At 44.5% G+C, this 26,819-nt stretch overlaps 2 long non-coding RNA genes across 5 annotated transcripts in view; one reads left to right on the top strand and one right to left on the bottom strand.

Moving 5' to 3' along the window:
• Nucleotides 1-26: 26 nt before the first annotated feature.
• LOC139057387 (uncharacterized) lies at nucleotides 27-25,995 on the top strand. Of its 4 annotated transcripts, XR_011512730.1 has the most exons (5): nucleotides 27-206; nucleotides 1,120-1,181; nucleotides 7,377-7,439; nucleotides 16,816-16,866; nucleotides 23,334-25,995. It is a non-coding gene; the product is annotated as an uncharacterized lncRNA (long non-coding RNA). The 4 variants fall into 4 exon arrangements; XR_011512728.1 differs by lacking the exon at nucleotides 16,816-16,866; XR_011512731.1 differs by lacking the exon at nucleotides 16,816-16,866 and having other exon boundaries at nucleotides 1,057-1,181.
• Nucleotides 7,472-26,819, bottom strand: part of LOC139057388 (uncharacterized) — a 29,857-nt gene continuing 10,509 nt past the window's right edge. Inside the window, exons 3-7 of the long non-coding RNA XR_011512732.1 lie at nucleotides 21,349-21,531; nucleotides 13,255-13,500; nucleotides 9,507-9,972; nucleotides 9,349-9,429; nucleotides 7,472-8,403 (exon numbers count right to left, since the gene is read on the bottom strand). This is a non-coding gene — a long non-coding RNA (uncharacterized lncRNA). The remainder of the gene's footprint in view (nucleotides 8,404-9,348; nucleotides 9,430-9,506; nucleotides 9,973-13,254; nucleotides 13,501-21,348; nucleotides 21,532-26,819) is intronic.

Below are 26,819 nucleotides of genomic sequence, written 5' to 3'. Positions count from 1 at the left end.
CTAATAGCCAAGCCGATCCACGCCTAAAACTTCCCAAAATGGCCGACTGCATCGTCGACATCGTTAATACACTCTAATCGTTCACTTGATTTTTCGCTGCATTGGAAATGCAAGCGGTTAATTTCGCCGAGTGAAATGTCTCGACGCTTTTCAGCGCCCGTCTCGTGCTTCTGAATAGAGCTTGCGGTATTGGCGTGAACAGACAGGCAAGTGGACGTATTTATTCTAGTTATTGAACAGTTGCTTATCTCACCTCAATGCGAAATTCTTGACTGCGTTCTCGAGTTTTAACGGTAATGAGAAGGAGTTAGATAATACACAGAGGCAAGGTTTTGTATGGTCTTGCAGGAGTCCCAGGTGCTTTTTCCGCCGCGTACACTGTCGCAATCGTTACACGTCTGAGAAACCAGACTGGCGGCGCATAGGTAAAGCCGGCTGCCACTGCTAGCCACAGTCCCCTACCTTGTCGCTATAAAGAGGAAATTTGTACGTGTACTAAGTGTACGCAATGTTTCTTTGTTTAGTATAATTTGGCGGCGCCTCCAGCAGACAAAATGTGGATACCATACTGCTCCTTCGGTTCGGGCTCGGCAATGCCTCCGCGTGGCGGGCGCGTTTAAGAGGAAGCTTTAGCTCGGGTGTTCCAATCTAAATACATGTAAGCGGAGTATTCGTTTTTCTCGGCAACCACTGCACCAAATTTGACGAGGTTCGTTACATTTAGAACAAATGCTTAGAATCTAGAATTTCTGCTGGGTACACAAAAGATTTAAGCGAAACAATTGATGCAAAGCGGGGCATGGTGCTTTCAGTGCCCAATTTTTTATAGAACATGTAGTTTTCCATTATAAAGGGAACTGTAATGCGATGTCTTTAAGTAGGGGTTGTCTTATATTCAGAGTCGACTTATGTTTCAATATGAACGGGAATGAAGTGTTACGCAAATCTTCTAACGAAATTTACCCCTGCTGTTTAGTTTCCATATTGTGCGTAGAAGAAACAGTGCGTGCACTTTCAGCTGCTCAGTTTATCTTCAATGCTGCTCTCATTTTGTAGAGTTCATCACATGTGCATGTGCAACACATCGGCGGAGGCAATACGAACTGCATTTCTCTCTAGCTGGACAAGTCGGAATGGCAATGCACCTTGGAGAACAAGACTCGAATTGTGAAAGTCTGGTGGTAAGTCTGAAGTAATATATTTTCATTTATATTTGGTGTTAACTTTCCAGCGCAAACTTTCTATCCTATTGAAGAAACATTTAGCCCCCTGTTTGGCCTGTTTTTTGAGGGCCTTACATCAGGCCCCCTAGCAAGTTTTATAGCGTCCTCGATCACCTTGCCCCGGGGTTGCGCTGAAACCAGAATGGTGCGCCTTGCACCGCCGTGGTGGCGCACTGCGGAGGGTCAACATCGAGGACAAAACTGCACCCATTGCAGGGTGCTTGCATGCAGCGCTATTTTGCCCCTGGCGCACAAGACGTGCGCGAATGCGCGCGCGCGCACATTTTGTTGTTTGCAGGTGCTGAGCATCTGCGGCAAGCGCTCAAACCTTGTCAAACTGCATGCTCCGACATACCTGGTTGCAAGCAAACACCAAGGGATCTTATAAATAATCCTGGCGACCCTTTCAACGAACCTGTCCACTTTCGGCCGCTCTTCACCGCATTGTTTTTGGACGAGGTCGATAAGCATGCCGTCTTCGCTGTCCGAAGAACTTGAAAAAAGCTCATCGATTGCGGCAATTAGCAGCGCTTCCTTTCTCATTGCCGACATCTCCACCGGCTAACTCCGTCAACTCCATTGCAACCGCAGCTATCAGGCCAGAGCATCCACGGTTCTGCAGTCGGCAGTGCGCGCGCGCGTCCCGCAGTGCTTGCTGTGATTGTGCCCCGGCGCACCGCCGATTTTCTCGGTGCGAGACGGGGCAATGGAAAACCGCTCCAACAGGGTGCGCTTCCGGTGATCGAGGATGGTCGGTGCGGTTGATCGAGGATTAAAGTGCGCAGCAAGGCGCCCCGGTGCGAGTGATCGAGGACGCTATTAGTTTACACTGCAATTTAAAGCTTCTTGAGACCTGAATACAGCCATGGGACATAATTACTTTTCAAGCTGGTTATTATTGCCTCCGGGCATGTTTCGAACATGAAAGATGTTTTTTTAATAACATAGTTTTAAATAACTGGCATCTTTTTTAAATATCACAGTCATACGTAGACAGGCTAAGAGCTGCATCTCCAAGTAAACATCTCATGCTCGCTATGGTAAAAACTGCATTTCATTGCCTGAACGCAGAGGTGAAGATGGAGTTATGTGTAGTAGACTGTTACTTGTCTGCTGCATCCTGGATTTTCATGCATTAATGAGGAATTCAAAACAGACTTCAAGGTTGCTTCCTGCTGTTTGTGACAATGCAGAGGTCTTCATCAATTTAGTGTGAAATTTCTTGAAAGTAAATGAGAAGAATATGAGTGAACCACTTTCGACAGTTCCACATGCATTGGACTTCATATCCACGATGAATGTTTGGAGTAACGACTTCAGACTTCTGGCATTTCTTTACAGAAATAATCTTTTAAACTGGTTTATTATTAGAGGAGACAGCAGAAATTGAATGCCCTCTTACCACACCACCATGAGGTGAGCATGACTGCCAACAGAGAGACACTCTGCCTCGAGTAGCCTCCGCGAGCGATGTTCCTTCCTCGCCTTGTCACATACTTGAGCCGAAGAACCACATCGGGTTCACGTGACTAGCACCACCCGCTTTTTTTTTTCTTATCCGGTTTTGTTGCATGGCACATTTTCCACCGTGGCATTGCGCATTCTGAATTGGGCGATTTACCTAAGTAATGCGTCATGGCGAGCGACACTTTTAAGACTCTATTTTGTTTGTGTTGCCTTGACTCTGGCTGGGTGTGGCGCTTTCTCGAGAGGGAGGAAAGTGGTGTTTCATTTGAAATTTCAGCGGTCTGTATGACATGCACAGATTTGTCATGAATACCTGTGTCATGTGCTGTAAACTTAAGAACAGCATTAAATACATTCTCTTAGTGGTGAATGCAACGCATACTTATCTTTTGCGCACAAAGAAAATGTGAACAGTGTACAGTGCTCCCACTTCTGCGTCAGTCTGATAAAAAGGCCAACAAAGAGTGATACTGCACTAAATCAAGTATCTTGAAATTGGGAGACATACTAGGGATGCTTCTGCAGCAGACATGATTGGCCAGAGAGGTTAACAATGTACAGCTGCTTGCAGTGACCAAATGCACAGCACCATCAGTTTTGTGCCATGCTATAGTTCTATCAAAACCGCCTAAAATTCTTGCAGCTCTTTAGGAAAGGATTAGTGGCACATAACACTGTGCCTATTTTTCCTGTTTTTTGAATGTATATTTTGCTCCCACGTAGCTGATGCGACTCAAAGGTTTATAGTCCTGAAAGCTTGTTTGCTTTGTTATGAATGTTACCAAAAACTTACGTGTGCAAGCTTACCCCTGCCCACACTAACGCAGACCCAGTGAGTTTATTTAGTATGGAAAGCTAAAACAATGTAGTGGCTGCACTATTGTTATGAATCTGTCGTAATGATAGATGTTGCTGATTTTATGAAGTGCTTGTTTTCATCACTCAGGATATCACCCAAAATGCTAGGAGGCAAAAAAAAAAAATGTATATAATGTTCACAAGATATGGTTGAGTAGAGGCTGGGTGGTGGCAGCCGATTGAGGGAACGAGCTCGCCTGCGGATCTTGCGACCACAAGAGGTTCAAGTAGATTTTATCGCATTAAAGTGCAACAAGTGACTAGAAAAAAAAAAAAAAGCCTGGGCATGTCATCAAAAGATACCGTTGGGAACAAAAGTCTATGGATCTACACGCACCATGAAATACCCAAATTTCTTTTCTTACTTGCCATGTTGGCGTACACTGGTCCACAGTAAAGTTGCAGAATGGGGCGGGCCCTCCGTTTCATTCCTACTTGACAAAGTTGAGATTTCTTAATTCCACTCTTTTTAACTCCCCAGAATGCCAAGAGTTGTACTATTTCTTCAACTTTAAATGAAATTCTTACTATAGTTGTTTACTAGTTGTGCCTTTCAACAAAAAACTTATTTTTGAAGTTCTGACAACATTGCAGATAATGTTATGCTTCTTTAACGAGAACATATTTGCTTTGTGACCTTTTATTTTTGCAGTGCGTTGCTAGCTGTATAATCTCTCTCATGTCTACTCTTTTTGACAGTACATGCATGTTACCTGCGCAAGTGTAATTCATGAATAAATAATGTGATTGCAGAATATATTCAGTAATGTTAATCTATAATGGCATCAATTGGGCAGATTTAGTTGGAATGGAACTGGCACAGTCCTGTAGTGCTAAACCTTCACTAGAATAAGACTGCAAAAACAGGTATCCTTGCCAATTACTCTAAACTAGACTAGGCCGAATTTTTTTACATTTATAAGTTTTTACTGAATACTGGCTCTTTCAGTATCTACCTATAGGTCACTATCTCTGCCGTGGTACTTACCAACAAAATGGTATTCTGCTTATTGTGAAATTCTGAAGTCCTGGAGACTGTTCCAATGACGAGCTTTAATTGCACTTAAACACTAACCTTTAGTTGCCAAGAATGATTCTATTTAGCAAGAGCATGCTTGGACTATGACACAAGGATGGAGGCCAAAAAAGTTACTGCCCTTCCACTGCTGTGAAGCGGGGTGCAAGCGAAGCTTGGGATCTGCTGCTCTTTGTAACGCCTCACGGCGAGAGCGGCACATCAACGTCGACCCCTTTCTCGAATGAGTTCCCGGTGGCATCAATCAAACATTGCCTGTTCTTTGGCCAAACGCACAACACGTGGCCTGCTCCCACTGCCATTCCTTCAATGCAGCCTGCTCTTTGGCAGAACAGACCAAACGCGGCCTCCCCATCTGACTGCTGGGCCTGAACTGGTGTCAGGCACGCGAACACACCCTTTCCCTTCTCTGGAGGAAGGGGACGCTTGTGATTGGCTCATGCCATGCGCTGCTTCTACTTACCCACCTTAAAGGCAGCGTTTGATGAACTGACGGTGGCTGAATCGGTTAGCGTGGTGGTCTCGCAATCCGGAGGTCGGTGGTTCAAATCCGCAGCCTGATAAGCAATTCCTATTTTCACGCGGTAACACCGACACCAGTGAGGCAATACAAGCTTCTGTTAAAAAGGTTGCAAGTGGTTGCATCTTATGCCCGTTCCTGTTGATGTGGACATTCAGTGTTATTTTTCACTGTCAGAAGTATCCTCGAAAAAAAAAAGGGGAGGGGGTCAACACTAAAGAGACAACGTCGACGTACATGGTAGTTGAAATAAATCGATGATTAAATGTTGATTATGCTGTCATGTACGACGCACAAATTGTTAGATGGATCTGGCGAGCTTCAAGCTCACGTGTCAGCACTCTCACTGGCCTGTTGAGCATGTGCAGTGTCGGTAAGATTAGCATTTCCTCTCTTCATGGTGGATCCACACGACAGACGAAATCCGTCTTTTTCGCGACGGACGGCGCATCACGTGACTATGCGTCACTGATTTGTACCGTCCGCGCGTCGTCCGCGACCCCCACGGACGGAAAATGCCGTGCTATTTTTCGCATCCGGATTTTGGGAGTTGAACGCTGCGGATTTGGCCTAGCATGCTCTACAGTGTGGCAACAAGCGCGGCTTTGGGATCTTTCTGAAACAGCTTCATCGCTGCTGACACCATTCATGTCTGTTCGCGAGCGTGCGACTCGCACAAGAGCGACTGAAATGAACCTGAGCGGACGAGGTAACTTTCTTCTTACATCTTGTGGAGCAGTTCGCCGCGTTGTGGGATATGACTCTCACCGATAACGCGGACATGAGAGCGTAACAAGACCTCTTTCGATGAAACAAGCACTCGTCATCATCCAATTCGGACAAAACGACAGCCATTGCGGCCAACCGTCGTTTCCTTTCGATTGCCATTTTCATTCAGAGTGAAAAACACGTATGACAAAGTCTTTGTTACACCGATGGCGCCATCTAGAGTGAGTAGAAACAAGCAATCATAATAACTTACGTCCACTGAGATCTGCCCGGGCCGCCACAACATCGTCGACGCCATGTTCAGCCATACAGCCACTCTAAGCCTACACGCCGAGAATCTGAGTATCTCTTTCAGAAACGGTGCCCACTCATCACGAATGGATTGCTGTCGAAGCTTCTGGACACAAATTTAAACCAAATACAAGCCTCAGTTTGAAAATTACGGGTCACACAGTGGACGACGACGACTTCACAGGTTCGAGGCGGACGGCAGTCGCTTCGGGTGGTGCCGCCATGTTTATTTTTCCGGCGCGGTCGTCTGCTCAGTCTGCCCATCGTCTGGATGGGTGGCGGATTAAGCGTCTGTGGCACAGACTTGCGCGGAGCCGTCCGTCGTGTGGATACACCATCAGCGTTGACTGCTGCATTGTGGCGTGGTGGAGCACTGCCATTACGAATCCCCTCACAAACTATGAGCTACCAAGCTGCACTAAGACCAGTTTCACGTCTTTGCGCACTCAAGAATGACAGCACGCATGCATGCGCACTCAGATGTGCATACATACAAATTCTTGATTACGTCTCTCATTGTATTGTTACACTAAGGTACGTTTTAATACTGGATAAAATTGCTGCTTAATTTGCACATCACATAGCATTAATTATAAAAAATTCAGCATGTGCATATTATAGCCGGCTATAAAGAAAAAAAAGTTACGGGGCTCCTTCCAACACATCATGCTATGTTTCGCAAGCTGTTCCAACCATGAAATAGAGATGATTACACAATGGTGGCCGCTTTTCATAAGTTAGCTTCGCTGGAATACATCCGTGTTAGTGGCAAAGCATACGAATTTGGTTTCGTGTCGTGGTGAACTGTGCAAGCTATTTCCGGCCCAAATTTCTTTTTAAAGAGTTGCACGCATTCACCATCATCGTCATCCTATCTTAAAGTTCAATGCAGAACGAAGGCACCTCCCTGCAATTATCATTGTCTTGCACTAGCTGATGCGAACTTGTGCTTTCAAATTTCATCATCCTTGGCGAAGCTTCCCTTCCCTTGGCGCCCATTCTGCAACTCTAATGGTCCTCTGGTTATCTACCCTATGCATTACATGGCCTGCCCAGCTTCATTTTTTCCTCTTAATGTCTACTAGAATATCGACCATCCCCATTTGCTCTCTTATCCACACCACTCTCTTCCTGTCTCTTAACACGTTCTCGAGATTCTTCGTTAACCTCCAGGCTTATGTGCCATACTGCATGCTTAGAAGAACAACGTGTCTACCAAGTTGACATTTTCAAATTCCCTGATTTTTTTCAGGTTTTCACCAAGTTTCACGTCAAGATGAGCTGACACCATGTCACCTGATGCTGTCACTCTCTGGTAAGCATGTTAAAAAAATAAAAACAATGCAGTTTGAACAGTAAGGAGTAGTGTTTATTTTATTCAAAATAGAAAACTGAAACGAGGGGTTTGTAAAATGCACAGCTACTAAAATATCTTCGAAAGAAACCCGGTGCCCCTTTACTCTGTGAAGGCTGACCAGCGAAGCTGCGTATGTGGGCCCCTTAATGGTGAACTGCACCTCTGCTGCGGGTCAGCCTGGTATTGCACTACCTATGGGATTGGCCCATGTGTGGGGAGTGCTTAAAGCCTGCTTCATCTCCGCCGCAGGTTGGACTGGCATTTCACGACCTTCGGGATCAGCCCACATATGGGGAGTGCTTAATGCTTGCTTCACTTCTGCCTCGGGTTGGCCTGGTATTGCAATTTCTTCAGGATCGGCCCATCGTATGAAAAATTGTTGGTCTATACACCAGAACACCGTGAATTCAAAGGGCGCCGCCATATTGATGAGTGCCGGTCGCGCCATCTATCCCAAGCGCCGCGAAGTAGCAAGCCTGGGCTGCCACGCCGGGAGATGCGACCCGGCGCGAAAGCGAAACTTGGGCTTTTTAGCTGGGCGGAAGGCGTGTTTCGCGTTTTTTCTAACCTGTCATTTTCGCTGTCAGGATTCAATCAAACTTCAAGACCTCATGCAAGTCCGCAATGGCCACACTGAGTGCTGTGCAGACTGCAGAAGCGAATACATCGGGTAGGTACGCTATTACGTTTGTACAAACCGCGCGGTATATGCTAGAACACGTGTGAGCTTTTTGGCACGTAACCTGTGAAGGAATTTACAGCACTGTGTTGGTGCCATATATTATTGAAGCACGCAGAACACTGTCATCTGCACTTTCAGTTTGGTCTTGTTTGTCATGGTCTCTACTGGGTTGGCCGCGTTTGGCAACCAACTGGCGAGGTCGTTTGACTGCCTGGTTAGCAGACGCCTGCCCTTCACCACCTGCACATTGAAAACAAAATAGATGTTATAGTAAGAAGGGCTGTAGTTCTTTCCCATGCCATCACTGTTGCGAAGATATAAAGTCCTCTCAAAATGAAATAGAAAATACACCAGGGCAATTGTATCGTGCAACCACTTAAGAGTACAACATTCAGAAGAAAAGCCTACAGCACTCGAACAAGCAGCATATGATGCTAAACCTGCACTCATTGGAAAATGAGGTACTACAGTAGTTATAATGTTCAACTACACGCGCAGTCAAAGCCCGTATAACAGGGCGAGCATGACAGATGCAGGTGTTGTACAGTTACACAAACCATGACAGGGCACGTAAAATTACCATCCCTACTTAAAGCTGCATCATCAGGACCCCTTTGGTGCAAGACAACAACCGCACCTGCATTCCAAGAAATTAGCCCCACCAACTGCAGCTACCTGGTACCAGACCTGTTTCGCTTGTACGAGGCTATCGGATTGTTGGCGCTCCCTTAGAAAAGAAAACAGTAAAAAAAAAACTATTGAGAACGATCAAAATTTTGTAACAAAATACAAGAATAATTAAGCACCTTATTTTCCTCGCCATATGAACGGAAATATTTTGCGCTTTGCCCCGCATAACAGCCCGCACGCAGTTTAGAGCTCAGGAGGCTCAAATGAATTCGTTACGAGTGACACCTGCAACACCAGCTCGTAAAGGTAGGTGCGCTGCAAGAACACCTTCCGCGACGAGTAGTCGTCGTTTACGTTTTTGTGGACGCATGCTACGTGACGAGCAGACTTCGGTTTACTTTCATTAGCAATAACGCTCACCAGCAAGGCCTACAACTTGTCGTTCACGCTTAATGGTCATTCCGTGCACCAGCTGCAAGTATCGCTAACCGCAAACTCAACTGTTCCGCTTAACCGTCGGGAGCTCTGCCTGAATGAAAACACGAAAAGGCTTGCCTTTTTGTTATAGCCAAGGCGAAGCACCGGCGCGGGATTCTGCTCTAGTGGCTTGTTGCCCAGAAAGTGCTCGGAGCAAACCTGCGTGTTACACGTATTACGTTTGTAGGGCGCAAAGTTGAACGTGGCACCAAAATATACACAGATCGAATACTCACTCGTGCATTTTCACTGGGTTGGTAGTTCTTCCTATTCACTGCAGCTATCCACAGGTGGCGCAGCTTGGCATTCTTCGTTGCGGATGGAAATCGGCGCAGGATGAAAACACCGCACCGGCACGATTCCCTACGTGTGTTGTGCTCTTCGCAAACAGCGCTAAGCAACCTGCTCCTTTTCCGCTGGTTGTTTTGGCATCCAAACACGACGCAATGATGCCTAGATGACTTCTTCTGCTTTGGATCCGTGTGAACGGGCACATTTCCGCACTTTGGAGCCCTAGAGCTGGCGCTTGCCATGTCTACTGGTCGCCGGCGAACACACTTTGGCAGCCCAGTACAAAACGGCGCCGGTCGACCGGGCAACCCGGGTGCGAGAGTATGCGTTCGGTTAGTCTGGGTGCGAGACTAGCGTGTTCTGGTCTATACGCGGATGCGATCCACCAGATCCTCGCAATAGACAGCTTCACTGTAAAAAAAAAAGTGGTCTAGCTCAGGGCAAATAGTCGAACATTTTAAAATGCGAATAAAAAGAGCTATTTGTATCAACTGATAGCAAGCTCATTGGTATTATGCCCGAATTTTGTCACATATCAGATTCTCCAAGCAACTGGAAAGTCAACCTCAACTGTCCTGAGATACTCTCAGACTGCACATAATGCCTCAGTGTTGCATTTCACTGCACTGTTTAAGGGGTTTATTTTGGTGTGGATGTGGGTAACCTGCATCTTAGTGTCAGCCAACACTTTGCTTTTTGAGCTCAAGCTCCTTCAAAGAGGCGGCGGCACAGTTCCTTTCCCAGTCATTCCTCAAAGCAATGGTCCTTCCTATTCTTGTCCTCGTTCCACTGCGTGTTAGCCCCATGGACCATTTGAAGCATCCTTTTGATCAGTTGTACAGTCCGATTTTTCAGAGTCCCTAAGGGCCGCTACAATGTCCGAAAAAATGAATGCATGTCTTTTACTGCCCTTAAGGGCCCAAATCGCCACAGACACGTCCGAAAGAGCTCTGAAGGTCTGCCAGTACACTTATTAGGCATATAGGTGCTTGCACTGTGACAGGAGACGGCAAGTGCACGTATATGTGCTGCGTCCCATACACTTCACCGCGTAGCATCACTGTGCTGAGGCAAAGCTGCCTTTCGAGGACCAGCAATATGCAACGCGCCATGCTTTACGAGGATTGCAGAGGCAGAGTGGCTACCATTGCTGACAGCGGTGAATTCTTTCAATGAAAAAGACAGCACTGAATGGCAAGAACCGTAATAGCATACCTAGGCCTAGCGTTCCCGCCATGGTGATTACAGTGGCCAGTGGATCTGCGTGTGAGAGTGTCAATTCAAGGTGGCGAGATAACACGGCGGTGTTGACTGTGATTAATGCCATTTCAAATCTGCAGTTGCAGATCAATGGTGAATATCTCGGCAACAGTGGGGACAAATTACTAGAGATTGAGGACCTTGACCAAAAAAGAGTTAGAGTGTGTTTGAAGATTAATATGCAGAAGACAATGTTCAAGAATTCACATCGCCAGTCAGCCTCTAGAGTCTGTACAGGAGTAATTTTACCTAGGTCAGTTGCTCGCAAGGGACCCTGATCATGAAAAGGCAATTTACTTAAGAATAAAAATGGGTTGATATGCATATGGCAGGCATTACCAAATTATGGCTGGGAGCTTACCACTGTCATTGAAAAAAAAAAAATTAAATTATGGGGTTTTACGTGCCAAAACCACTTTCTGATTATGAGGCACGCCGTAGTGGAGGACTCTGGAAATTTCGACCACCTGGGGTTCTTTAACGTGCACCTAAATCTAAGTACATGGGTGTTTTCGCATTTCGCCCCCATCGAAATGCAGCCGCCGTGGCCGGGATTCAATCCCGCGACCTCGTGCTCAGCAGCCCAACACCATAGTCACTGAGCAACCACGGCGGGTGTCATTGAAAAGAAAAGTGTACAACTATTGTATTCTACTAGTGCTAACATATGAGGCACACATTAGAATCAGGTAAATACCGTAATTAAACGTTGTGATATATGGTTCTTGCTTGAAAAGTTTCCTAGGGCAAGCATAAATGGGAGCTGTTGACACGCGATCACACGTGTTGAATGCATACATTGTTTCCTAAGCATCGCCGAGGTAGACGTGCTGCCACTAAAGGGGTCGCTATTGGGTTCACCATAGGAGTCAACAGCGAGTCACTGTTCCAAGTTCAAATTATCCTGCGAAGGCCAATTTTACGATCAAAATAAGAGATTCGGGACTGTAGAAATGTATGACTGCTGGCCAAGACCTTTGGCCAGGATTGAATTACCCGGAGTCGAATTAACAGAAGTCGACTGTACCATATATAAGGCAGTGGACTTCGCAGCGAGAATGTATCTCCTACTACACATAGCAGAATATTGGCATACTGCAGTGCTCAGTGGCTGCAGAACAGTAGACTTTGGTCCCGGCTGAAAGTCCCAGCCGACACACGTGCATTTCTATAGGTCCAAACTTTAGTTATTTTGATACTAAAATAGGCCTTCACCCAATAATTCCAACTTGAGCAGTCGGCATGCATGCCGACCCCTACAGTGAACCCAATAAGCGACCCCTTTGGTGACACACCTCAGAGGACAGTAGATGTCTTAAACAGACTTTATCTCCTGCAGGAAATGCCTATTTTCTGCCTGCCCAGGAGGAGCTCCAAGCAGTAATCACAGATCAAAACGTCTGATTGTGTTATTTACCCATTTCTAATGTGCCATCTTTAACAAAACTTCCTTGGCGATTTTCGTATGCTTTACCGCATAACACGAATGTATTGCGGCGAAGCTCACTTTGGAAAATTGGTTGCAATGTGGAACACGTTGGACCCTTGTCCATTTTTTTTTTAAATAGAAATTGTGTGCGCATTTGATTTCTCTTTCATTTTAGGGGCTTTTGTCCTTTCTATGCTAGTTTACACTTTGGACACACAGACAGCGGGCGTGTGTTTCACTCTGGGGCATGTTAGAATCTGTACGTAAACCATGGCAAATAAATCAGTCATGCGTGTTGGCATTTCTTCTGCATCTTATTAAATTTGACCCACCAAATAATTCAATCTGTTTCATCAGTCCCGTCAGAGTCGAATTAACGGAATGAAGTTAACTGCATTTTGCTTGCTGCTCAAAAGTATGAGCTTGAATAAAAAACATAACATTACAACACATAGGACATAAAGGAGACAAATGAAGTGCTGCAACATGTGCCAACTTGCCTAAGTTAGCACTATATAAGCTTGAACCCAGATGTGCCAGCTGCATTAAGATTGTGACAAAATGTAAAATCGCATGTGTTGGAGACTGAGTAGGTTGGCTTTCCTTCTTGAAAAAGTGTTGCAGAGTGCCTGTTAAGGATTCACTGATTAATGCTGTCAAACTGTCAACAAGGCTGCCAAAAATTATTCTTAATACAACCCTTTCATGGACACAACAAGGTAACAAATTGTTTTGTGTGTGAAGCATTAAGAGTATATTCGTGATCAAATATTGTTCTTAAAAAGTGACCTCAACGAGACAGCACACGACACCACACAAGATCTAACTCACCGTGTGAGCCCGGACTCCCTCTCGGCAGGATGGGCAAGCGAGCGCGATCCCCTCGTCACTTACAACGATCTCACCCAGCATTACAAGTTAGTCAAGAGAACCATGCTGCTACCACACAAAGCGCCCATAAAGCACAAGAAGTCATGTACAGGTGGCTTCAGACGGGCACCTACCGATGCCCGGCCTTCCTGCACAAAATCTTTCCGGATGCGCACCCTCACAATGCGTGTCTCTACTGTAAGGATGTAGCTAGCCTTGATCACATGCTCTGGGCTTGCCCCCTGGTGCCGGGACCACCAAGGGAGAGTGGGACCAAGCTCCACACAGCTCGGACCTTGAAGCACAGCTCTGGGTTGTCCATCGAGCCTGCGACGCGGCGGAGGGGCATGGCCTCTCTGTCCCGACGTGGGATTGGCCCACTGCGCACCAATCGCATGTACCAAGAAATTTATTCATCCATCCATCCATCATCAAAGCAGTTGTCAGAAAACACTGCAGGGAACAGCTAAAACACTATGCATTTCTCATTATAGTGATATTATGTGTGCGTGAGTTTAATAAATAGATAACTTGCAGGCGTGTGTATGGCAAATTCAGATGCTAACTTCACCAAAGTCATAAAAGCACACAGCACTCTACTTAAAAGAAATCTGAGCATTTGGCCACTGTTGTGTCACCAATGTGCACTGTTATAGCCGTCTTCATTACCAAGCAGAAATACACCCAACAAACTATTTTTTGGGCATGCATGAGAATTCGGGTATCTTTGCAACACAGCCACGTACCTCATAGAGGCAATTAATTATAAGGACAGCTGAAATTTTGGATGCTGAAATGCTTTGCCTTCATAGTGCGGAAGGCACAACCATTGTTGAGTGTTGTATAATGCCGGTTTTCAAGCGTCAATTTTGCTGCAATATAGCTTGCTACGGGAAGAAGCTTATGCAATGTATCGTGGTGAAGCATACCAGCAGTGGAAAGGGGCCATTGTAACATGGCATGATTTACATTTGTTTATTTACACACATACATACTCTCTTCTGTTACAGCACAAGCACCAAGAAGCCTAATAAGTGTTGTGGTTGGTTTACAAAATTAAGAAAAATTAAATTATGGGGTCTTGTGTGCCAAAACCACTTTCTGATTATGAGGCATGCCGTAGTGTGGGACTCTGGAAATTTCGACCAACTGGGGTTTTTTAACGTGCACCTAAATCTAAGTGCATGAGTGTTTTCGCCTTTTGCCCCCACTGAAATGTGGCGGCTCTGACCGAGATTCGATCCTGCAACCTCGTGCTTAGCAGGCCAACACCACAGCCACTAAGCAACTAGGGTGGGTACAAAATTAAGTTCCTTGCCTATCCAAACAAAAATGTTTGCAACATGATGTGCATGGTATACCGTCCTTGGGAAGGCAAGCTTACTTGGTTGCTGTTGGCTTTGTGTCTTGCTTCACTCTTGAGCAGCACTTACTGACTGCACAGTAATAACAAGCTCCACCAAATGGCTAGATTACTTCTGTACTACTCCAAATGTCCCAAAATCTTTTGGAACACGAAGTAGAAAAAAAAATTCTGCTCCTAAACTGCTCCAGAATGACAACTTTGTGCTTGAAATCCTAAACTGTCTTGACCACCACCACTGAGGGGTTGATCTTCAACATCACTTATGTACTTAAGATAAAATCTTGAGTAACACTTACTGGTTGTCTAAACATTTTGAAATGGTTTCACAGGTTCTAATTTAACACTTGTTATATGCACTTTTTAAAACATAACAGTGAATAACAATTTTGGTATCAATTTCGGTAACATATTTCAGTATTCTACAGTTGATTTGGAGGATTATGCGCCATCACTGGTCTGCAATTATGGAAGTTTAGAGATAAAAAAGTGGGGGCAAGAATGTCTACGTTTTACACATTGTCGTTGTACAGAACAAAACCTATGCAAGTTGCTATAAAACTTATTTATATAGTATTTCAAATTACCCGAAGAGAGTATGTAAACAGCTGGGGTTTCATAGTTCTAGGTTCTTGTTATGTTTTCGACTAGCACCTCCCTTTAAATGGCAGTAAAAGGCATGCATTAATTTTTTTTTTTGGACTGCCTGATTTTCTAAATGTTTTGTTTTTGCAGTCCTCAGGGAACCACCCCTTGCCGCCAAGAAAAAGCACCTTTGACTGTAGCAGTAATCAGTGATTCGCCTAATTGGCAAACAGTTCAGGATGCCAAACAGCCTCGAGACAGCTGTACCTCTGACAGAAGGCACTAATACACAGTGCAATGCACTGTTTCTGCACTTTAGACTGTGGGATTCTCATCCCTTACTCTTGGGTCAAAGGGACAACAGTACAGTAGTGCAAACAATCACAAGGGAATTTATTGCACGTTTCATAGATCAATGCCTGCTAGCCAAGTTGCTATCCACAAAACATGCCAATGGGCGCGCGACAAATCGCGGAAGTCCGACTCACTGTGACCGGATAGCGAGCGAATATGTTTGCCCCTTGCTGGATCCCAACACCTGGTTGTTCGTGTGCACGGTCACGCGAACGGTGGCTCTTTCACACAAGGCCTCACGAGACGGTCTTGCAGAAGCATGGATCGGTGCACGCGTGGCACGTCCGCGCTGCTTGCCGTCCCAAACCAAAGAGGAAGCGTGTTCTCCCTTGCGCCCCCAAGTAACCCTGCCGTGAGGCGGCGTTGGCAGTGCAACACTTGCGCCATCTCTCGCATGGCCTGGGGCCCGCGGCGAAGCCGCAATGCAGGAGACGGAAGCTATACAGGAAAAACAACATATCAGGGGACGTGCGACAGTCGCGCATCCCCACAAGATAAATGTGATAAGAGCTGTATTATGTGACCTATCATAACTGCGTGGTGCCAATACAGACAGGATATGCAGGGCATGTGGCGATGAGGACAGTAGCAATGGAATGATATCACCAGTGTACAGAGCGATGAATTCATTCTTGCTCTGTTACTGATAATCGAGAACTGCATCAATTAAAAAATGTGAGAAAAATTAAGAGAAAAATCATGTGTGAAGGAATACTACTCATCAAATCTATTGCAATTATTCTCAGACAGCATTCCCTCTTTTTTACTTTTATTATTAGTGCATTTATATAGTACTGGTCACCTGCTGTTCCATGTGTTCCATCGACACATACACGATCAGTTCCAAGCCTCTTGAAAAGCTCCTGTTGTGGTATGGTCATGATGACTAGCATAAAATCTGTCATCCAAAAGGTCCTCATTTTTTTTCTCTAAAAGAATGTCACTTTTTGGTGTTTAAAGAAGAGCAATGGGTTCTCCTTTTCACTATGCATCCTCTCAACCCAGAGTTGCACGCTCACATAGTCATTATCATGCAGCCGCTCGGTCTTTGAGACTCTGGCATCCCTCATTATGTTGCGGAGACTCTGCTTGCTTAACAGGTTAATGCGGTGCAATGTCTCATCCACGTTGGACTGCACATTATCCAGTACTGCATCAATGGACACGCCTTCTCGCAGCTTGTCTTGAGAGAGTAGAGAAAAAGTGTATATTAGTTGAAGCATAAGTAACTATTACCGAGCACGCAAGGAAGTGAAATGGGCACTGATGAACATTTTTAATATCATTATTTGGAATTCCTTTAATTGAATAATGAGTTACATTGCCTTACAAAAACCTTTTGCAATGGTGTGTGTTAAATAGTTCAAGCTGTCGCAATTTTTGTTCTTTTTAGGTCAGTTCTTTGCAAGGACATGGTGCTATGCAGCCTTCAGCTGCTGAAGAGGCAAGATTACATTTCTGAATTACACTACACGATTGCATTACATTTGAAGAGGCAAGATTACATATTTAAGTGTTTCAATGTTTGGTGTCATTGATAAACCGTCATAGGGATTATCTGCACCAGTGCTATCAGGTACGTAAGTGAAGAAATTTATTGTGTGTACCAAGTTTACAGCTAGGCTGCCAATTTCATCCTTCACTGTTGGTAACCTTGTCCGCACAAAAGACATTACTGAAGCATTGTGAAAGCATTGCACTGGACTGGACATGTGAAGATTGTGGTTCATATCCTACCCAGGGCAAAAATGTCTTCCACTTTTATTTCCTTTACTAAATATTGCCATTATTTACAATTTCTATCCTTCAGTTAGAACTTCATTTTCCAATTACATTCCATAGCAGAAGTTATTGCCACTTCCATAGTGGCATGCCACTATAGAAGGGCAAAACAGAGTCGGCAATCGAAAACGTGCAGCATTTCCAGATTAACTTAAATATAAACATCACTGTTACTGACTGCATTGATGGACATAATTTGATTAATGTCAATATAAAAATTTTCAATTAAAGCTTTCAGCAATTATTTATAGAGTTGATTTATCAGTCACTCATCCATATTTACGGAGCAGACACACCTGTGAACGTATGCTTTGAAGGCTATGCAGTCATGTGGGTTTTTGAGTTAAAGGTATTATTTCAGTCAAGTAGAGTACTGACTGGACACTTGAAGCTGTTTTACGAGTTCATGTCTAATACCCAGGGTGTCTACCAAGTTGACATTTCCAAATTCCCTGAGTTTTCCAGGTTTTCCCCGAGTGCCATAGCAAATTTCCCTGAGTGATGCAGAACTATGTTTTATATCAACACGGGCTGAAACCATATCACCTGATGCTGTCACTCTCTAGTAAGCACATGAAAAAAAAAAGCAACTTAATCCAATTTGAATACTAAGGAGCAGTGTTTATGTTATTCAAAAAGAGAATAGACGGCAGGGGTTATTAAAATGCACAGCAAATAAAGTGTCTTCGAAAACAATTGCAAATAGGGTCGGACATTATCAAATACGAATAAAAAGGAGTTGCATACAAAGGCAAATATTTTCTAATATGAGCTATTTCTATCAACTGATAGCAACCTCAGTGGCATGAGGCCTGAACTCTCACAATTGAGATTCTGTCTCAACAGCTCGTAAGTCAACCTCAACAGTCCTGACATACTCTCAGCCTGCGCACAACGCCCGAGTGTTGTGTTGCACTGCTTCAAAGAGTGTATTTTGGTTTGGATGAGAGACACCTGCATCTCGGCATCAGCCAAAACTTTACTTTTTGAGCTCGAGCTCTTTCAAAACGGCGGCAACAAGCTTCCTTTCTCGTTTATTCCTCAATGCGTAGGTCACTTCTGTTCTTGTCCGCCCCAAGGACCATTTGAAGCATCTTAATCAGCTGCACAGTCCACGACCGATTTTTCGAGCTCCCTGGTGCTGCGAAAACGTCCGAAAAATCGGCCAGTTGGAAAAAAATAAATGCGTGTCATTTACTGCCCTTAGGGGCTCAAACCGCCACAGGCACGTTCGAAAACGCTCTGAAGGCCTGTCGGTACACATATTAGGCATACCTGTGCTCGTACTGTGACAGGAAATGCCGGGTGCCCGCGTGCGTAATTAAGATATACATACTGTATTCCGTGGCAATAGCCCCTTCCCACGCTTGTTATGCTTCACTGCAATACTTTTCCGTAAGCTTTACCGAGTAACATTTCTGTACAGAGGCGAAGCTGACTTTCACGAACCGGCATTATGCAACGCAGTGTTTTCCAAGTTTCTAAGCCAATCGCAAGGACCACAAAGGTGGAGTCCGTGCCATTGCTGACAGCAGCGAATTCTTTCAATAAAAAGTTCGGCACCTAATGGCAAGAAGCTTCGTAGCGAACTTCGACGCAGCTAGGCCTAGCGTTGCCGCAGTGGTGGCAACGGGTGCCAGCGGATCTGCGTGCGAGTGCCGGTTCGAGGCGGCGAAGTAATCAAAACGGCAGCGGTTGTGCCTTTGATTAATGCCGTTTCGAACCTGCGGTCCCGGCAAAACGTCCGGAAAATCGGACGGCAAGGAGTTCTTACGTCGGAAATTTCACACGTTCTGATACGTTGACACTATGGGGTACGAGGTGGCGCCGCGAAGCCGTCCAAATTATCAGGAATCCGGAAAGTCGCTCGTTGACTGTACACTGCCAACGACAGGGCGTCAAAGACGAGTCCTTACGATTCCTGTCTGCTACTCGAGCCAGCATTACCGCGACTTTCGACCCTTTCAATAAAATTGCCGCTAATTTTCCCTGATAGAGGCCCAAATTCCCCGAGTTTTCCCTGACTTTTTCCAGACTACTCAAAATCCCTGAGAATTCCCGGTATTCCCGGTTGGTAGGCACCCTGAATACCCCTGTCACATGGCAAATCTAATGTCATTTACAACGAATGACATTTCCTGATAATGCCATTTGTTTGGTGTCACACGGTAAAACGTAAGGACATTTTCGAAAATGACATTTACAAACAAATGAGTTCGCCAAAGTCATTTGCATTCGTTTGGAACTGAATGTGTATCCTCGACACAAGTTTACCAGTGTTTTGCAAACAGTACATGCTTCTTTTTTGTTTTAACAAGAAATAAGTGTTATTCTATCCATTTTATTACCTAATTATTGCTTTAACGACATTAAAGTCCATCACGTGCGTAAATTCAGAAAACTACTCTCAGTTTAGTGACCAGACAGCCCTCTTTCACTGCAGCAGTTGTGTTGGTTCTCACCGGAGCATCGGCCGCGGCCACTTCAATTGACTTGGCGTAAAAGCGTGCGCGTGTTTTCCTGTGGCACGCTCCAAGAATGAGGATATTAGAAGCTCGCATGCACATCAGAACAGTGATGACATGCAACTGCCCTTCTCTTACCACTTTAGCAGATGTAGCGGACGCACGTATCGCTCTCTTCGCCCTGTTGCTTGCCTTAGCTGGACTCGACTTCGTTGGCAATGTCGACAAGTCAGTGATCAAACGCTACGGTTTGAAAGCAACGATCACATATTCTAGTGGAATTTAGCATATTGGAAAATAATTATTGGACAAAAGTGGGTTTGAGCCGTGTCTTTTTTTTACTATCGTCATTGTCATCATTTTCAAATGACAGTTTTCGCCGTGTGACAGCGCACTGTGATAATGACATTAATCGCAAGAAATGTCATTTGTTGGAAATGACATTAGATTTGCCGTGTGACAGGGTATAAGCCTAATTATCGTGATCATTCCAATCATGTTTTATTCACATAGCTGATTCATGAGCATTCAAAATATTTAGGTACCATAGGTGCCACTATTCTTTTCATTTTCGTCCAAGCGTATTATACAACAGTGTAACTTATATATGCAAGACCAACATGAGATAATCTTTTTCTCCAGCAATGTGCTTGCAGTTTATTTTGCCTGCTAGAATGTGCGGCTCATGAAAATTTTTTTTACTGAAGTTTATTGCCCTGAAATGGGTAAGTACGACATTTTAGGATAAGTGTATAAACATGCACAATCGCATTTCACGATGCTGACCCAAGTTAAGATAGATGCATCTTATACAATGAGTTATATACACATTTTTTCTTTGAAGGTTGTGAAAAGAGGGGGAAAGGGGGTGACTTGTACAAACTTCAAATTATAGTCCAGAAAGTATGGCACATGGTTTGTGAGCCCTACATATGGTAGAGTAAAATACAACTTGAGCTGATGAAAGTTTCACATGGAAAGCACATCTGCTGTGGATGACCTACAGTAGTGGTGAGAGGTCGCAGTTTCATCAATGTCTGTAATACTTGCACATCAGTTTCAGCAAAATGGCAGACATAATTATGTACAATGCACCTTAAGTAATCCCAAGTGGAAATTATCCCAGCTTACTGCTATTTTGAGACATTGAATCCCACTAGGATCATAAGTCATACCAATCCAGTTAACTGCAAGCCTGAAAAATAAAGCAGAAAGAGAAAAAGCCACAGTCTGCTGCGTGGCCTATAGTGCACCAGGAGGCACTACACCTTCCTGCTTGGTACAGGAAGTGATGCAAACAAGTATAAAATAACTAAAGTCGTTGCCTGCAATAAGAATAGCCATATAGGTCAAATATAGGCCACTGGCTGTGCCAAGGTAGTTGTTACCACTGTGAAATTGAAGAACGGTTCCCTTTTCTCTCTCTCTCTCTCTGAACTCTTCAGGCATTGATACAATGTAGCAAAATGATAAACATGTTTATGATGTCTTTAACTATAATGCCCTGCAGTCGGTAAAGGTGGCCTCGAATTATGTGGAAATCATGAATTTCAAATGCACTAACATGTGCTCCAATTTCATTGCATGGTCTGGCATGAGTATTGCCTTGTATTTGGGATGTTAAAAACTCAACAACCACTCTTTATGTATTATAAAGCAGAGCAAAAGCGGTTTCTTACCAGCAATAGCAGTTCTTTCCGACTTGGACAGAAAAACACGACCCAGTTCAAAGTCGTGGCCTCTGTGCTTGAATTGGAAAACCACATACATACATGTGTTGTCTTCAGTCACAGCCATTGCCGCAAAACATCTTTTTCCACACTTAACACTTGAAGGCCGCTTCAGCTTTTGTTTACTTGTAGCTGTGGAAAAAGATAACCAGGTGGTTTATTCTAACTTAAGCACTGGACTTCCAGCACATGCTTAATGGTGGTTCTACTACACCATTTACACCATTTAGCTACTATTCAACTTGCCTGAAACCTGGCTACGTGAACGGCGCAAAGGTGCGGTATTTTCACGCTTTCAGGGCAACGCAGCGTTTTCAGCAGGGGTATGAGAAGAAGACTTAAATATAGGAAACAAATAGTGAACGTGCAAGTAATTCAGTTTGAGATGGATCATCTACTAGACTTTTCAAATATTGAGTAATATTTGCAGTAATGCAATGGATTGCCCGAGGTCAATGCATTGCATGCAGCATTTCAAGGGCACTTGGTTTGTCTCTAAACAAGAACACAAAACAAATCTGCGTTTTTACATGCCAATACCACGATCTGATTATCAGGCATGCCTCTCTCAGTAAAAATTCGTCCTGGCTGTCAACACCAATCGAAGCACATACTATATGCAATGCTAACAGGGTATGGTGACAAAAGCAGCATTCATAGCAAGCACAATGGCATGCGCTAAGACCCATTGACCACTGGAAGGCACACAGTTTGCATTGCATACATGTGTTCTTGCACGTGGTTCAGAACTGTATGGCAATTTGTGATCCTTTAAGTACAGAAACTAACTTCTGTGCACACTTGTGATGGTTGTTGACTTGTGAAAAGAGGGGGAGGTTACTTGTGCCAGGTTCAAATTATTGTCCGGAAAATATCGTATATGGTTTGTGAGCCCTGCATATAGTAGAATAATATGCAAGTTAAAGTGATGAAAGCTTCACATGGAAAGCAGATCTGCTGTGATCTTATGCACTCATACAGCAGTGCTTCATCAGTTATCAAAAACCCGTACGAATGATCTCGGAAACAATCGCCAATCGTACCAATATATTAACACCATGCTTCCTGCGACTGCTTGCAGCCCATATCACAATCAACAAAAGCTAATTTCATGGCACACTACCCTGACCATTGGCCCTAATCAGCACCGCTTCATCAGGTCGGTTGGGTATCAGCAACTAAAGCTACAGTTAGCTGATGAATCGACTCATATCTATTTGCAGAGGCCAGCAAACCACCTTGTAACAAAAGAGTGCATGGAATGGTAGCAATGTTGTTTGTGTCCACCACTGCCATCTTTGCATCCATTTGTGCTATGGCCCCTCCTTCTGGACGCCGTTCATAGCCTCGCGGCAGTCTCTTGTCGAGCTTCTTGCATTGTTATCGGGTGTAATACACTTGTGCATATGCCATAGTGCATATGAAAGCACATGCGTCATTTGCAATGCACATAAGACATTCACCTTCACTTCTTTTATTTGTGACAGAGCGAATTGTTTTAGTGCAGTTGTAATTTCTTGCCTCTCCGACGCCTAGGCCCACAGCTGCTTTCATTAGCCCACAAAACTTTTATTTAATTATTTACAAAGGCTTTCTACCTACTTAAATAAAAGTACTTGCAACATACTGGCATGGTACCAATTGGCTGGTTCTGGGTGTTAAAATTTTCTTAAATGTGTAAGCATCTCTATGCTTACCAAACCTACATCACGCAAGATAAAAATGTGGGCCGATCCCAGAGATAGTGCAATACTGGGCCGACCCACGGCGGAGGTGAACAGCCTTCAAGCACTCAACAAAGTGAAAAGTGCATACAATATAGATAGAGCATGCAGCAGCGAGTGGCTTTACCTTTGTTTTGCCTGTCGCTACCACGAGATCGAAGCAGCGCTCGCAAATCTCTCAGCACACACCGCACCGTGCCCCTTTCGCAGATCGCTTTCAAGATATGGGCCCGCTCTTCAAGGCAAAGCGACGAGAACACGGCGTTCAAGATATGGTCCACGCAGCGCATAATGGTTTGACGTAGATGGATAAGGCACTAAAGAGCATTATCAGCTTGTAATGATCAGAACGTCATCAGCACACCTGGTGCTGCCGTCTGCAGCAGTCCGTGTTGCTGCAATGCTGCTGTTTATACCGGTCATATTAACTTCCATAACACTTTTTTTTTGTTCAAGTACTCTAAAGAGCCCAGGAGGCATAGGGGTGGGGGATGTTACGATTGGCCAGCGGGGATAGTGACCTTCCGGCTTCGCTGCAATGAATCGCTTCGTGAAGCCAACAACACGCCCCCTTCGAATAGCCCTTCGGAGCCAGTAAGGCTAGACACGTTTGGTGGACAGGATTGTTTGCTGGTTCGCTGTCACCTTCAGGGACCAATTGGAGCAAGAAAACTCCTGGAAATGTTTGTTCTATGGCGTTCCCCCATGTACTCTGGTAAAAGTCACAGTCATGACAGATTCAGCAGCTAACTGCAGAGTCAGCTCAGGAACCAAGACGTGCCAGCTTGAGTCAAGCGTGACAACACCTGTCTATGAGGCCCCACTCATTTTGGTGTGTTCAGTAAAACAAAAGTGCAAGAGAGTGTGTGAACCTTCGCCCTCAAAGGCGGGTACTTCGACGACTTTGGACGCTTTGGTTGGATGGCAGCTTTCCCTGGCCTAGGGATCTAGTAAGGACAGAGAGTGTTTAAGCATTTTCGGCTGTTCAGTGTGCATTTCAGTCATGCTAGACTGATCAGATGTAATGTTCTCCACCCTTCATGTAGATATTGTAAATAAATCCCCTACTCCTCATTCTTAATGAGAACAAGTTCCTCCCTTCAACAACATCCTTAGCATGAATGAGTCGAACAATGGTATGGGCCAGGTGCCCTTTTCATGGCAGACACCAACTCTTACAGGGATTACAATGAAAGGAGCAAAAAATACCAAAAGTACACAACTAAACAAGAAATATGAATTGGAACAACATGAATTAGTGCAAAAAAAATGACTTATTACAGGGTATATACAGTGTGTGAAAAAAACATAGTAATGACAAGGTTCAAGGTTCCTAAAATACTTGACTTGTCACAATGAGCTGTTTCACATTACAAAACAATGGAAAAAAATTTAAGTATAGATTCCTAAACAGGAAAGCAAAATTGCATATTAAATAAGAACATCAAGAAATGCAACTGGAACAGAACAGCAAGGTAAGAGGTAGTTCAGATATCTAGGAACAACTTCAAATTATGTACAAATGAGTCGTGTCAGATAGCGAGGAGGAGAGGTGAGTGGAAAAACAGATTAGTGTGGGCGAAGATGGGTGCGATTTTAAGTTGGTGATCAAGCCGTCAAGACACACGTCACAAGCTAGTCTGATATTTAGAGTAACGTGGGACAACCGATTGGAGTAAAGTTTATGAAAGAAGGACAATATTGTCAGAAGCCTGCGTATATTGAGAGGAGCTAAATTAATTTAATATTTGATTTCCGTAACTCTAGATGTATGCGAGTAGTTTCTTGTGATGAAGCAAGCAACCTTATTTTGCAAGGACTAGTTTGTGTTCGAGGTAGGCCTCGACACAAACTAGAGTCAGAGTCAAGTAAGCGAGAAATTTTGTCTTGGAGTTAGCCGAGTGCAAATAGTGCCTTATGAAGCCAAGTGATCTGGTTGCTTTAGTAGAGTTTGCCGTTTTTACACTCTGCTAAGCAGCTGAGCGGAAGCGCGAATGCACATGCGCCCTCCGCTTAGGTGCAAGCGGGCTGGCGGAGTCAGAAACACGGTCCGCTTACAAGCTGCCTGAGCAGAAGGTTGCTGCCATTTTTTCCTAGCAAGGGTGGTCGATGCACACACCCACTCTGGCTCGTGCATCGAGGCACCTTGCCTGCCTTGCTCTTTACAAGATAGATTTGCACAGACGAAGACTTATGTCTGCTAGAAGGTGCGCATGCTGACCCATTTGAAAACCTCGCAGCGCGGGAGTATGTGATGCACGCTGTGCAGCACGTTAGCATCAGAAAGGACCAGATTGGATGCAAAATGCAAGCTCGCTGGCTATCACGTGGCATTCCCCAAGATGCATTCCAAGATGGGGTTTATTTTCCACTGGATAAAATGGACCGGTAACGCATTACAAGTTCATGTTTAGATGCTTTATGGACAAATAAGCTATATGTTTTCGTTTTACTTATAAAAGTTTTACTTATAAGTTGCCGAAAAGATGCCGATTATGTAAGTTTCATCTTTCCAATAACGTAAATTTCTATGAGAATAAACAATGTTGTCTTTTTCTAAAATTGATGGGAACCTTATTTCTGGATCAACCCTCGTATGTCTATCATGTCATTAACGTAAATGTCGAAGGGGACCTAAAATGCTGCCCTGTGGGACACCTAACAATATTGCCCTGTCGAAGGAAATACTATTTCCAATGACAATGTATTGCCTGCAATCAAGCAGATACGAACACAACAAAATGTGTCATTCCGTGTACACCGTTGGCAGCGAACTCTGTTAATAAAATCTTGTGTTGCATTGTCAAAAGCCTTGCTGTAGTCAATAAATATCCGGACTACTAGGTTTCATTTTTCTAGCTTCTTGATTAACGCCTGCTGAACAAGCAGTGCAGTTTCTGTAGAGCAGGTCATCAAAGCTGTTTCTCCATCGCCAGGGTTCGTGTCATGCTCTCCAACCATGATTCCTCACTCCTTTGTGCCCTCCAGAGGGGCACGGTCATGGCCCCCCAAACAAGGGGCTTAAATCACCACAGCAATTAAATTGCAATTTTTTGCTTTTAACATGCTTCAATGCAATACATTGCATAAGCTTCCCTGCTTAACTCAACTGTAATGCGGCAGAGGTGACTTAAGGAACACTTTCTAGACATGCCAAACAATATGTGCATTCTGGTCGGAACTACACCTGACTTAACATTCCGACACGTCGGCATATGGATGGCCCTTGTGCACTTTAAGAGCACGAATACGCATGCTGGTTGTGGCTTGAGGAAATGTGATTGCTTAAACAAGTTTCAATGCCAATGCCCTAGACTGAGCTTCACCGCAATGCAGTTGTGTTATGCACTGGAGCTTCCGTGATGTATTGCGGTCCATCACTGCAGCAACGTCAGAACCAGCTTTGAATGGGTGTCAGGCGAGTTATTAGATGTCTCGGTGCTCATATTGCGACAGATGACGGCACATGTGCGCATGTATAGCCGGGAACATGTGCAAGGCTGTGTTGCATTCTCGTATACGGAGCTTGCATATGGGCGAAGCAAGGGCCCAAATCACCACAGCCCTGCCGGAAATAGCCCTAAATCCCTGCCTGTACACTTCTTAAGGGTCTCGGTGCTTTTACGGTAACCGGAGATTGCACATATAATAGTATATTTTCAAAACTTAGCTCATTGGAACATCTTCCTGTTCATG

Source organism: Dermacentor albipictus, chromosome 3 (genome assembly GCF_038994185.2).
Source record: "Dermacentor albipictus isolate Rhodes 1998 colony chromosome 3, USDA_Dalb.pri_finalv2, whole genome shotgun sequence".
In the NCBI taxonomy this organism is placed as follows: Eukaryota; Metazoa; Arthropoda; class Arachnida; order Ixodida; family Ixodidae; genus Dermacentor; species Dermacentor albipictus.
This window is presented reverse-complemented; position numbering and strand designations above follow the sequence as displayed.